The sequence below is a fragment of the Erythrolamprus reginae genome, chromosome 2, assembly GCF_031021105.1.
Source record: "Erythrolamprus reginae isolate rEryReg1 chromosome 2, rEryReg1.hap1, whole genome shotgun sequence".
Lineage (NCBI taxonomy): Eukaryota > Metazoa > Chordata > Lepidosauria > Squamata > Dipsadidae > Erythrolamprus > Erythrolamprus reginae.
The window spans coordinates 2,248,928-2,261,281 of record NC_091951.1 but is presented as its reverse complement, the minus strand read 5'-3'; positions in this window follow the sequence as shown (position 1 = coordinate 2,261,281).

Here is a 12,354-nt window from a genome sequence, read left to right as displayed (position 1 = left end):
AGGGGGTGAATAAGGGTGGGATTCAAGTAATTTAACAACCTGTTCTCTGCTCTAATGATTTTTTCTAACAACACATTTGTAAAACTGATCAGAAAGTTAACAACCAGTTCTACTGAAGTGCTGCAAATTGGCTGAATCTCACCACTGGTGGGAACATATAGATTTCTGGAACAGGCACCCATCGAAGCTGCACTGGTGTCATTATGTGAAGTCCAAGGTGGGCCTGACACAGCTTAGGAGAGAGAGAGAGAGAGATGCCACCACACATTCCTTTCTCCAGATGCCATAGTAACAAACACGGGAAGGAATCAGGAATCCTGCATAGGATTGGCCCTCATGACTGCACTTGTGGCTGTGGGGATGTGAGATGGGGTTTTGACCCAGATGTAATCTAAGGGACTCAGAGTTGGAATGATTCCAGTCGAATCCAGACATGGCCATTAATAAATCCTACCCGGTGAGAAGCACAGGCGTGGAATTGTTTTATTTCTCAGAATGCCGTTTTGGTTCGCTAACATCAATTCCAACTCTCCCCCATTCTGAAGAATGGAACAGAGGGAGTTAACCAAGAATCTGAAGGTGGAAGGGCTTCGAATTTCCTACACACACACACCCTCTCTGCAGTAGGAGCCAGACAGCGTTCAACATTGCAAGGTAAAGAGGGGAGGAACAGGCTTGGAGCTATATGAACAAGCCAGAAACAATCTATCTTCCTGAGTGGGGGTGACTGAGATGCCCATGGGGTCTGAAGATCCCCATGGCCCCCTGAAGTTGCCTCTCTACATGGCAAAAATGAATATTGTATACTTCCCTCCCACCCCCATTGCTGACTCCCTAAGTGAATTGCGAGATAGAGGCCAGCCGCATGCATATCAAAGAGATTCCATTGTGGGAGAATTTCAAAACCTGCTCGGCCCCCCTTCTCCTGCTCCTCTGATTGCGAACGGCAGGCTGCTTCCTAAATTGCATAAGGAGAGGGCTTATGAGCCAAATAGTGCAACAAGTCATTTAAAAAGTGAGACCAGAATTTCCCAATTGAAACAGGCGAGCAAGCCTGTGAAGAATTTTAAAGAAGAATTTCAAATGATTCCCCATAGCCTGGAAGGGGGCCTAGAGCAGTGTTTCCCAACCTTTTTTGAGCCGCGGCACATTATTCATATTTTCAAAATCCTGGGGAACATTGAAAGGGGGGGTGGGGGGTGGGGGGTGGGCTAAAGAAAAGTTTGGACAAAAAAACCCTCTCTCTTCCTCCCTTTCACTCTATTTCTCCCTCTTTCTCTCTTTTCCTTCCTTCCCTTCTTTCTCTCTCTCCATCCCTCTTTCTTTCTTCCTCTCTTTTTTGCTCTTTCTCTCTCCCTCCTTCCCTTCCTCTGTCTTTCTCTCTCTCTTGCTATCTCTTTCTTGCTTTTTTCTCTCTTTCTTGCTCTCTCTCTCTCTCTTTCACTGTCTCTTGCTATATGTCTCTTTCTTTGCCTCTCTTGCTATCTCTCTGTCTCTCTTGCTATGTCTCTCTTTCTTTCCTTCTCTCTCTCTGCCTCTCTTGCTATGTCTCTCTTTCTCTCTTGCTATGTCTCTCTTTCTTTCTCTTTCTCTCTCTGCCTCTCTTGCTATGTCTCTCTTTCTCTCTTGCTATGTCTCTCTTTCTTTCTCTTTCTCTCTCTGCCTCTCTTGCTATGTCTCTTTCTTTCTCTTTCTCTCTCTGCCTCTCTTGCTATGTCTCTCTTTCTCTCTTGCTATGTCTCTCTTTCTTTCTCTCTCTCTCTGCCTCTCTTGCTATGTCTCTCTTTCTTTCTCTCTCTCTCTGCCTCTCTTGCTATGTCTCTCTTTCTCTGCCTCTCTTGCTGCCTCTCTTTCTCTCTCTGTCTCTTTCTCTGCCTCTCTCTCTGCCTCTCTTATATGTCTCTCTTTCTTTCTCTCTCTCTCTCTCAGCTGACTGCAAGCGGGAGCCCTGACGGCAGCTGGACGTGCTGTTGGACGCCGTATATGCCAAGCCCGCAGCGCCAGCAATACGGCGTCCAGCAGCACGTCCAATCGCCACCGTCAGGGCTCCCACTTGCAGTCAGCTGAGAGAGAGAGAGAGAGAGAGAGAGCTCCCGCCGCCTGGAGCTCCCTCTCGCCGCCGCCATCTCCCCGCGACTGCCTGCGGCCGCTGCAGCCACCCCCTCCCGCTCCCCCTGCCAGTGCCCTCCCGCCGGGCCCCAAAGGACACTTGCCGCCGACGCCAGGGCCCGGCGGGAGGGCACTGGCGGGGGGACCGGGGGGGGGGTGCGGCTGCAGCTGGGAAAGGCGCAGGGAGGGAAGCTGCCTGCCCGCCTGCCTCGGGGAGCCGCGCTTGCAGCCGCAAACCAAAAGGGCAACCCCCGGGCGCTCCCCGGCCCGCCTCTGCGCCCCCGCCCGGCCCGCGCTCTCTCCTGTCCTCTCCTGCCCGATGTCGTGGTTTCCGGCGCTCTCCTGCTGGGCCCCAAAGAAGGAAGGCGGGAAAAAGGCGCAAAGAACGAAGCTCTCCTTCTTCTTCCTGCCTTCCTTCTTTGGGGCTCAGCAGGAGAGCGCCGGAAACCGCGGCATCGGGCAGGAGCCGGGGGACAGCTGCGAGCGGGCGCTCCAGGTCGGCACCGGCAGCGCCCCGCCCAGCTGGAGCTTCCGTAGCTCTGCGGCACACCTGGCAGTGTCTCGCGGCACACTACTGTGCCGCGGCACACCGGTTGGGAAACGCTGGCCTAGAGGACTGTTTGGTCCATATTTTCAAAAGTGCCTTGATCCAAAGTTAAGACAGGTGTGTGAACTGCAGGAGGGGGACAGCTGGACCATTCAAGACTGGTATGCCACAGCAGTCACTTTGGGTGATGTAATTCGTCCTGAGAAGGGACCTCCCCCGCCCCATGCAACAAAGGATTTTTCAAGAGGCTGCCTTTTCCCTTATCAGCTGGACTCCCCTTGCTCAGGGGTTACGAGTGGAACAAATTGCTATGGATGTGACCAGATTGGCCATAAGGGGATAGACTGTTTGATGCCCCTCTCTCCCCCAAAACCCAAGCCATGCTTGGTAGCAGAAGGAGGATATGAAGAAGCCTCTCTGCAGAGTCTCTGGGCCTTTCAAAATACAGAGCTGTGCCCTCCTGGGGATTTTGCTAAAGGTGAAAACCCTATTCCTTCAGGAACCGGGCCCAATTGGAATGAGAAGCCCGTAGAGAGGATGACCCAATGGTGAGTGAGCCCATCCATCCATTCATCATTAAAGCAAGGATTAAAGCCATGACCACAGGGGAAGAGGAAGAAATATGGGCTCTGATACATGCAGGGTGCTAGAGAGGCCTTATTATTAGTGGAGAAGTTAAAAATCCAGACCACGCCTTTACCGAAACCCATCCGGTTCCAGCAGGTGGATGGCTCTCTAGTGGGTGGAGTTCCTGCTACGCTCCTGCCTGAGTTAGTGGAGCTGCAAATAGGCCAGCATCATGAATTCTTGAGATTTATAGTCCCCCCCCCAAGATGTCAGAACCAATTATATTGGGCCTGGCCTGGATAGACAAATGGACTCCAACCTTTCAGCGGGAGGGTGGGCATCATAAGCTTTTCCTCCCATTGGGTTCTAACTCTTTTCTAAAGACTAACAGGGCAAAACCTCCTCCCTGGGAGGAGCCAGATGGGTCCTTAGCATTGGTCGCAATGAAGGAAGGAATACTTCCAGATCTTCTGAAGGTGCCCTTGGAATACAGAGACTTGGGAACTTGAGAAATGGTGGTAGCACTATATAATGATACCAAACGAAATGTATCTATTGTTTAGATTTAAACTTATAGAACTTTACTTTATGATGTAGGTTACATATTATGAATAGTTTCTTTTACTAAAGATACATATATAGAGAGAATTTTTAATCAACTATATGATATAAGATTAAATTTTGATAAAAGATATTTTATTATTCTTTACATTGTTGTAACCTTTAGTAGTAAGACAGTGAAGGAAAAATTTTAATTTAGAATTTTAAGAATTGCTAATATTGTATAAAACCAACAGAAAATTTAATACAGGAAGAGAGATAAGACCTTCCATAGAGTGAGTAATGAGAAAGAAAAGTTTGTATATGATTGATTTTAAGCATTGTTGTTGTGTTTATAATTATGTATTGTTTTATTTCATGGTGGAGGAAAAAAAAAACCCGGAATACAGAGACTTGGGAAGAGTTTTCAGTGAGGAAGATTGCAATGAACTGCCCTCTCACCGACCTACAGACTGTGCCATAGAATTTGAACCAAGGGCAACTCTCCCAAAACCTAGGATGTACGCAATGTCACCGAAAGAATTGGGAGAGCTGAGAAACTACATAGACACCAATTTAAATAGGGGATTCATCCAGCCCACAAGTTCCAGGACAGCAGCCCCCATTCTCTTTAAGGAGAAGGACGGAGGGGTTCGCTTAGTCGTTGACTTCAGGAAAATTAATGCGTTACGTGTGCAGAACACTTATACCCTCCCTCTTATGAAGGACTTACTAAATCATCTAGCCAAGGGGAAATACTTTACCAAGTTGGACTGAAGGGAGGCTTATTACTGCATCAGAATAAAGGAAGGGGATGAGTGGAAAACTGCTTTCAACTGCCCATTAGGGAGTTTCCAATTTTGGGTGATGCCATTTGGCCTGAAAGGGACCACTGCCGTGTTCATGCAGTATATAAATGAAGGTCTACATGCCCACCTCTACAACGGGGTTCTTGTGTACTTAGATGACATCCTTATCTACAGCCAGAACCTCCCTGTCCAGGTCAAGTTGGTGAGGTAAGTCTTGAAGAAGCTCTTGCCTGCTAAGCTCTATGTGAAACTTTCCAAGTGCGAATTTCACCAGATGTCAGTAGACTACTTGGGATACCGCATATCTAGCGAAGGCATAAAGCTAGACCCAACCAAGGTGAAGGCAGTGCTTGATTGGCAAGCTCCCTGCACATGCAAACAATTACAGAGTTTCTTAGGATTTGCAAATTTCTACCGGCAATTCATTCCAGCTATCGCAGAAGTTGCCTTGCCCTTAACTGAGTTACTAAAGACTGGATCAGTCCCTACTAAGCCCAGACTCTCTCAGCCAATCAGATGGAATGCCAAAAGGCTTTCGAAAGGGTCAAAAGACTTTTTGCAAAGGAGCCCAACCTGCAACAGCCTGACCCCGATTCACAGATTCCACCAGGGAAGGGGGAAGGGGAAAATAAATTGAAGTCAGCTTTGCCCACTGACCTGTGGTTCAACGACCATAAGGAAATCCTAACACTGAGAGAAGGGTTGGCTTGTAAGGTAACCAAGCTGTATGTGCTTGCCAGCCTGTGACTAGATATTCTCCAACGGAGTCATGACTCCAGACTAGGGGGCCATTTCGCGTTCCTCAAAACATTGCATTTTGTGCGGAGACAGTTCTGGTGGCCCAGAATGAGAGGGGAAGTTGAAGATTATGTGAAAAGTTGCGCTACCTGTGCCACCAGAAAGCATCGGCCCAGAAATCCCCCACGATTGCTGCAGCAAGTAGCCAAACCTAGTAGGGCCTGCAAAGAAATAGCTATGGATTTCATAGTGGAGATTAGATTAGATTAGATTTATTGGATTTATATGCCACCCCTCTCAACAGACTCGGGGCGGCTCACAACAATGGCAAAACAGTACAAAGTGACAAATCCAATACCCACCAATCCAATTACAATTTTAAGCTAAAAAATTCATAAAAACAACCCCAGAATATATAAAAAACAAGCACACAATCAATCAAACACCAAAACAACATGGGCAAGGGGGAGATGTTTCAGTTCCCCCATGCCTGACGGCAGAGGTGGGTTTTAAGGAGTTTGCGAAAGGCAAGGAGGGTGGGGGCAATCCTAATCTCAGGGGGGAGCTGGTTCCAGAGGGTCGGAGCTGCCACAGAAAAGGCTCTTCCCCTGGGTCCCACCAGACGACATTGTTTAGTCAACGGGACCCGAAGAAGGCCAACTCTGTGGGACCGAACCGGTCGCTGGGATACGTGTGGCAGAAGGCGGTCCCGAAGGTATTCTGGTCCGCTGCCATGAAGGGCTTTATAGGTCATAACCAACACTTTGAATTGTGACCAGAAACTGATCGGCAACCAATACAGACTGCGGAGTGTTGGAGTAATATGGGCATACTTAGAGAAGCCCATAATTGCTCTCGCAGCTGCATTCTGCACGATCTGAAAGTTTCTGAACAGTTTTCAAAGGTAGCCCCATGTAGAGAGCGTTACAGTAGTCGAACCTCGAGGTGATGAGGGCATGAGTGACTGTGAGCAATGACTCCCGGTCCAAATAGGGCCGCAACTGGCGCACCAGGCGAACCTGGGCAAACACCCCCCTCGCCACAGCTGAAAGATGTTTCTCTAATGTGAGCTGTGGATCGAGGAGGATGCCCAAGTTGCGGAACCTCTCTGAGGGGGTCAATAATCCCCCCCGGGTAATGGATGGAAATATAGAATTGTCCTTGGGAGGCAAGACCCACAGCCACTCCATCTTGTCTGGATTGAGTTTGAGTTTGTTGACACCCATCCAGGCCCCAACTGTCTCCAGGCACCGGCACATCACTTCCACTGCTTTGTTGACTGGACATGGGTTGGAGATGTATAACTGGGTATCATCGGCGTATTGATGATACCTCATGCCATGCCCTTGGATGATCTCACCCAGCGGTTTCATGTAGATATTAAATAGCAGGGGGGAGAGGACCGACCCCTGAGGCACACCACAAGGGAGAGACCTCGAGGTCGACCTCTGACCCCCCACTAACACCGACTGTGACCGACCGGAGAGGTAGGAGGAGAACCACTGGAGAACAGTGCCTCCCACTACCAACCCCTCCAGCCGGTGCAGAAGGATACCATGGTCGATGGTATCGAAAGCCGCTAAGAGGTCAAGGAGCACCAGGACAGAGGACAAGCCCCTGTCCCGGCCCCACCAGAGATCATCCATCAACGCGACCAAAGCAGTTTCCGTGCTGTAGCCGGGCCTGAATCCAGACTGTTGAGGACCTAGATAATTGGCTTCTTCCAAGGACCCCTGGAGTTGAAGTGCCACCACCTTCTCAACAACCTTCCCCATAAAGGGAAGGTTGGAGACTGGACAGTAGTTATTAAGCACGGCTGGGTCCAGGGAAGGCTCAAAGGGCCGGAAAGGACCCCCCTCCCCAACTAGGCATTGACAATCTCCTGGACCCAGCTCCGTGTCACCTCTCGACTGACCAAAACCAGCCAGGAGGGACACGGATCCAGTAAGCCGCCCCTTTCCCCTGTAGTGATTCAGGGGGAACCCTATTATGATTTGAAAAAATTTTGGACTCCTGCATTTTTCGGGGAAATTTGCAGTACCTCATTCATTGGAAGGGGTACCCTCTGTCGGAGGCTACCTGGGTAAAGAGTCAGGATGTCAGTGCTGATAGGTTAGTCAAGCAGTTCCATGAGAATTATCCAAACAAGCCAAAGGGTCCCGGAGGGGGAAGGTAGGATGGTTTGGAATGGTACTAACCTCTATACGTATTCATCGTTCCAGGAGACAGGTTTTGTGGGAAGGGAGGCTGCCTGTCAGGCCCAAAGTCATTAAGTGAAGTCCAAGGTGGGCCTGACATAGCTTGGGAGTGTGAGAGAGAGAGATGCCACCACACATTCTTTTCTCCAGATGCCATAGTAACAAACACAGGAAGGAATCGGGAATCCTGCATAGGATTGGCCCTCATGACTGCACTTGTGAGTGTGGGGATGTGAAATGGGGTTTTGACCCGGATGTAATCTAAGGCAGTATATCCCAACCGGTGTGCCGCGGCACACTGGTGTGCCGCGAGACATGGTCAGGTGTGCCGCGAAGAAATAAGCTCAGCTTCTAGTCTTGCAACTTTTTGCGAAGAGCAAAAAGTTGTGAGACCAGAACCTGAGCTTCCTTCTTTGCGCCTTTCAAGTTTTCCAGCAGCTGCAGCGCCCCGCCCAGCTGGAGCTTCCCTGGTGTTGTGGTTCCGTCTGAGGCCCCTCCGGGAACGGCTGACCTTCTGTCGGTTTCCAGCTCAGAGGGAGAGGCTGAGGAACAGGAGGTGCAGACAGACGAGGAGGAATCCCAGGCTGAAGAAGAGGGAGGACAGCCAGAGTCCCACCAGGGGGAGCTCTCCTCAGCAAGCAGCCTGGATTCCTTAGAGGAAAGTGCACAAGCCATAATTGATCTGCGACAACGGAGAGCTAATCAGAGACGGAGTCAATTGGCTAGATACTTTAAGCATTAAAGTGGCAGCAGCTGGGTTTGGGTGTGGTGCTCTTGGGAAAGGCTAAAAGGCAGACCCACCCTTCCTGGCTTGTGGAGTTTTATCTTTGAGAGTCGTGGGACCTGACTGTGAACTTTGGTGTCTTGGAATCCTGGTTTGTGCCTTTTGACTATTGAAACCTTGGGGGGGTGTGCCAGCAAGAAGCTTGCTGTATTGTCTGGACATCAGGACCCTGCTGTACCATATTATATCCTGTCTGTTGGAAAGAACAGGTTTTCCTCTGTGCTTATTTTTTCCAGTTATAAAATACTTTTGGCTTTTACCAGAGTGTCTGGCTGTTTTTTCCAGTTGGTGTTGAGGTCTGGGGGAACCCAGACAGAACACCTGGCAACGGCAACAGGTGAGCTTTGGGGCTTGGTGGGAGGGCAGCAGCAGCGGGAGGGCGGCGCACAGTGGGAGGGTGATGGCGGCGGCAGCGGAAGCGGGCAGTAGCCATGGTGCTGCCCCAGGGTGGTCAGCTGTGAGGCGGAGCTCCGGAATGGAGGCACCAACTGGCGGCGGCTGAACATGTTGCTATAGCCATGGGGCAGGGTGGTCCCTCTCTCTCTTGCTATCTCTTTCTCTTCCCCCTCTCTCCCTCTCTCTTTCTCTCAGCAGCGGCATTGGGCAGTAGCTGTGGGGTGACGTCAGGTTGATCAGCTGTGAGGTGGAGCTCCGGAACAGAGGCACCGACGGCAGCGGCTGGACATGCTGGAATTGTGTGGCTGGCACTTGCCTGCTGGCTGGGACAGGACGGAGGCTCCAGCTCCACGTCCATGCCCAGCGCAACGCCAGAAATGTACAGCGTCTAGCAACACGTCTAGCCGCCGCCATCTGTGCCTCCGTTCTGGAGCTCCGCCTCACAGCTGATCACCCTGCCATCGCCCCAAGGCTACTGCCTAATGCCACTGTTGAGAGAAAGAGAGAGAGGGGGGGGAGAGAAAGAGATAGCAAGAGAGGGAGAGAGAGCGGGAGAGAGGGGGAGAGAAAGAGGTAGCAAGAGAGGGAGAGAGAGAAAGGGAGAGGGAGAGAGAGAAAGAGAGGGAGAGAGGGGGGAGAGAAAGAGAGAAAGATAGCAAGAGAGGGAGAGAGAGAAAGAGAGGGAGAGGGGGGGAAGAGAAAGAGAGAGAAAGAGATAGCAAGAGAGGGAGAGAGAGAAAGAGGGAGAGAGAGGGGGAGAGAAAGAGAGAAAGCAAAAGAGAGAGAAAGAGAGATAGCAAGAGAGAGAAAGAGAGAGGGAGAGAGAGGGGGAGAGAGAAAGAGAGAAAGACAGCAAGAGAGAGAAAGCAAGAGAGAGAGAAAGAGAGGGGAAGGAGGGTGAGGGAAAGACATAGAGGGAGGGAAGGAGGGAGAGAGAAGGAGGGCAAAAAAGAGAGGAAGGAAGGGAGAAACAAAGAGAGATGGAGAGAGAGGGGGAAAGAAAGAGGAAGGAAGGGAGAGGGAGAGAGAGAGAAATAGAGCGAAAGGGAGGAAGAGAGATATTTTTTGTCCAAACTTTTTTTAGCCCCCCCCTGCCCCCGCTCAATGTTCCCCAGGATTTTTTAAATGTGAATAATGTGCCACGGCTCAAAAAAGGTTGGGAAACACTGATCTAAGCGGGACTCAAAGTTGAAATGATTCCTGTCGAATCCAGAAATGGCCGTTAATAAATCCTACCCGGTGAGAAGCACAGGCGTGGAATTGTTTTATTTCTTGGAATGCTTATTTATTTATTTATTTATTTATTTATTTATTTATTTATTTATTTATTTATTTATTTATTTATTAGATTTGTATGCCGCCCCTCTCTGTAGACTCGGGGCGGCTCATAACACAATAAAACAGTTCATAACAAATCTAATAATTTAAAATTTGAAATATTTAAAGAAAACCCATTATTAAGCACACATACGTACAAACATACCATACATAAATTGTATAGGCCTGGGGAGATATCAAGAAATATCTCAGTTCCCCCATGCCTGATGACAAAGGTGGGTTTTGAGGAGTTTACGAAAGGCAAGGAGGGTGGGGGCAGTTCTAATCTCTGGGGGGAGCTGGTTCCAGAGAGTTGGGGCCACCACAGAGAAGGCTCTTCCCCTGGGGCCCACCAAACGACATTGTTTAGTTGACGGGACCCGGAGAAGGCACACTCTGTGGGACCTAATTGGTCGCTGGGATTTGTGCGGCAGAAGGCAGTTTTGGTTCGCTAACAATGGTATTTTATGGATTTGGAATAGATGGCAACATATAGGAATTAAAAAGCAAGAAATTTATCTTTTTCAGTTTGTAGAAAAGGTGGCCAGAACATGGGTGTGTGTGTGTGACTAGTTGTTTTGTGAGAGGAGAAATGAATATGGGGGAGGCAAGGCCATGGGAAGCATTGGACGCAAATGGTGAAAATGTTAACAATTTAATGCGATGATATTATCACAAATTTGATTGGAAAAGAATGCTGTAAAGCAAATAACACTGAAGGGAAAGAAATTTGTTATGTTTGGGATATTGGGAAAATGAACATTGGGAATCTGAAGATCATTAGACTGAGCATGTTAGTCATAACCTTTAGGGGGTTCTTCGAAATGTATTTAATGAAAACTGGAATATGGGGATATGAGATTGCAGTGGGACTTGTATGATTAAACCGTCATTCTTTTTAATACCTTGAATCAATGAACAAAAGTTAAGAATGCCAATTTATGATAACTGGAGACGATATAAAAGAATTTTGGATACTGGAATTGATGGAATTGTTGTGGGATGAGACATAGTAATGAATGGCCTCCGGAGAGAAAAATTGCAAACTGTGATGGAAATACCTGGAAATGGAATTGATTTATTATTATTATTATTATTATTATTATTATTATTATTATTATTATTATTATTATTATTATTATTGGCATGTCTCGGTATAGCTAGGCTATGAAACCTTCGACATCACCGAGCAGAGAATTTTAACCGAGCGTGGATGTGTGATAAAGCCAAGACACAGACTTAGTTAAATAACTATTATTTACATATAAACAAAATCTAGAAACAATCCAGAATAAGCAAGAAGCAAATACAGGATAATAAGCACTGAGCAATTACAAGATTAGAAGCACAAAGCAAAATACAATATAGATAATAAGCACGAAGCTAATACAAGAAGATACGCATGAAGCATAAACACAACTCCCCCCTCTCAGGCAAAGTAAGAGAATGACTGAGCAGAAATGAGCTTTACAGCCTCAGTGAGGGACGGAGTGCTGGCGCCCTCTAATGATGAACCAGCCTTGAAAAACATTAACCCTTTAAGTACAAGTTTTTACAGTAGCAACTGTAACACTTAAAGTGACAGTACAAGTTTACAATGGCAAACCCTAACACATATGTACCCTGTACTAACTATTATTATTATTATTATTATTATTATTATTATTATTATTTATTAGATTTGTATGTATCCAAAAGTCCCACGAGATCTTCACCATCTCATTTGCAGTTACTTTTTCCACTTTGTGCTCGCATGACTTTTCGGATACAAGTATGTCGTATTTTATTTTTACATAATGACCAGTGAAGTAATTTATCAACTCGATCATGTCTAGCTTTGCAACCAGTTTGCATGATATTGCTGCACTCACATATTAAGTGTTGAACAGTTTTAAATTTGTCGTTGCAAACTGGGCAGTTTGGATTGTCAGGGTATTTCTGTATCTTTCCTTTCATGGCAATAATAATAATAATAATAATAATAATAATAATAATAATAATAATGAAACAGATGAAACAATTGATCACATACTCAGATGCTGCAGAAAGATCGCACAGACTGACTACAAGCATAGACATGATGCTGTGGCACAGATGAGCCACTGGAACTTGTGCTGGAACTACCATTTACCAGTGGCAAAGAACTGGTGGGATCATAAGCCCGAAAAAGTAATTGAAAATGAGCCAGCAAAACTACTGTGGGACTTACGACTTCAGACTGACCGAATTCTGAAGCATAACACACCAGACATTGTGATCGTGGAGAAAAAGAAAGTATGGATCACCGACATCTCAATCCCAGGAGACAGCAGAATTGAGGAGAAGCAGCTAGAGAAATTAGTGAAATAC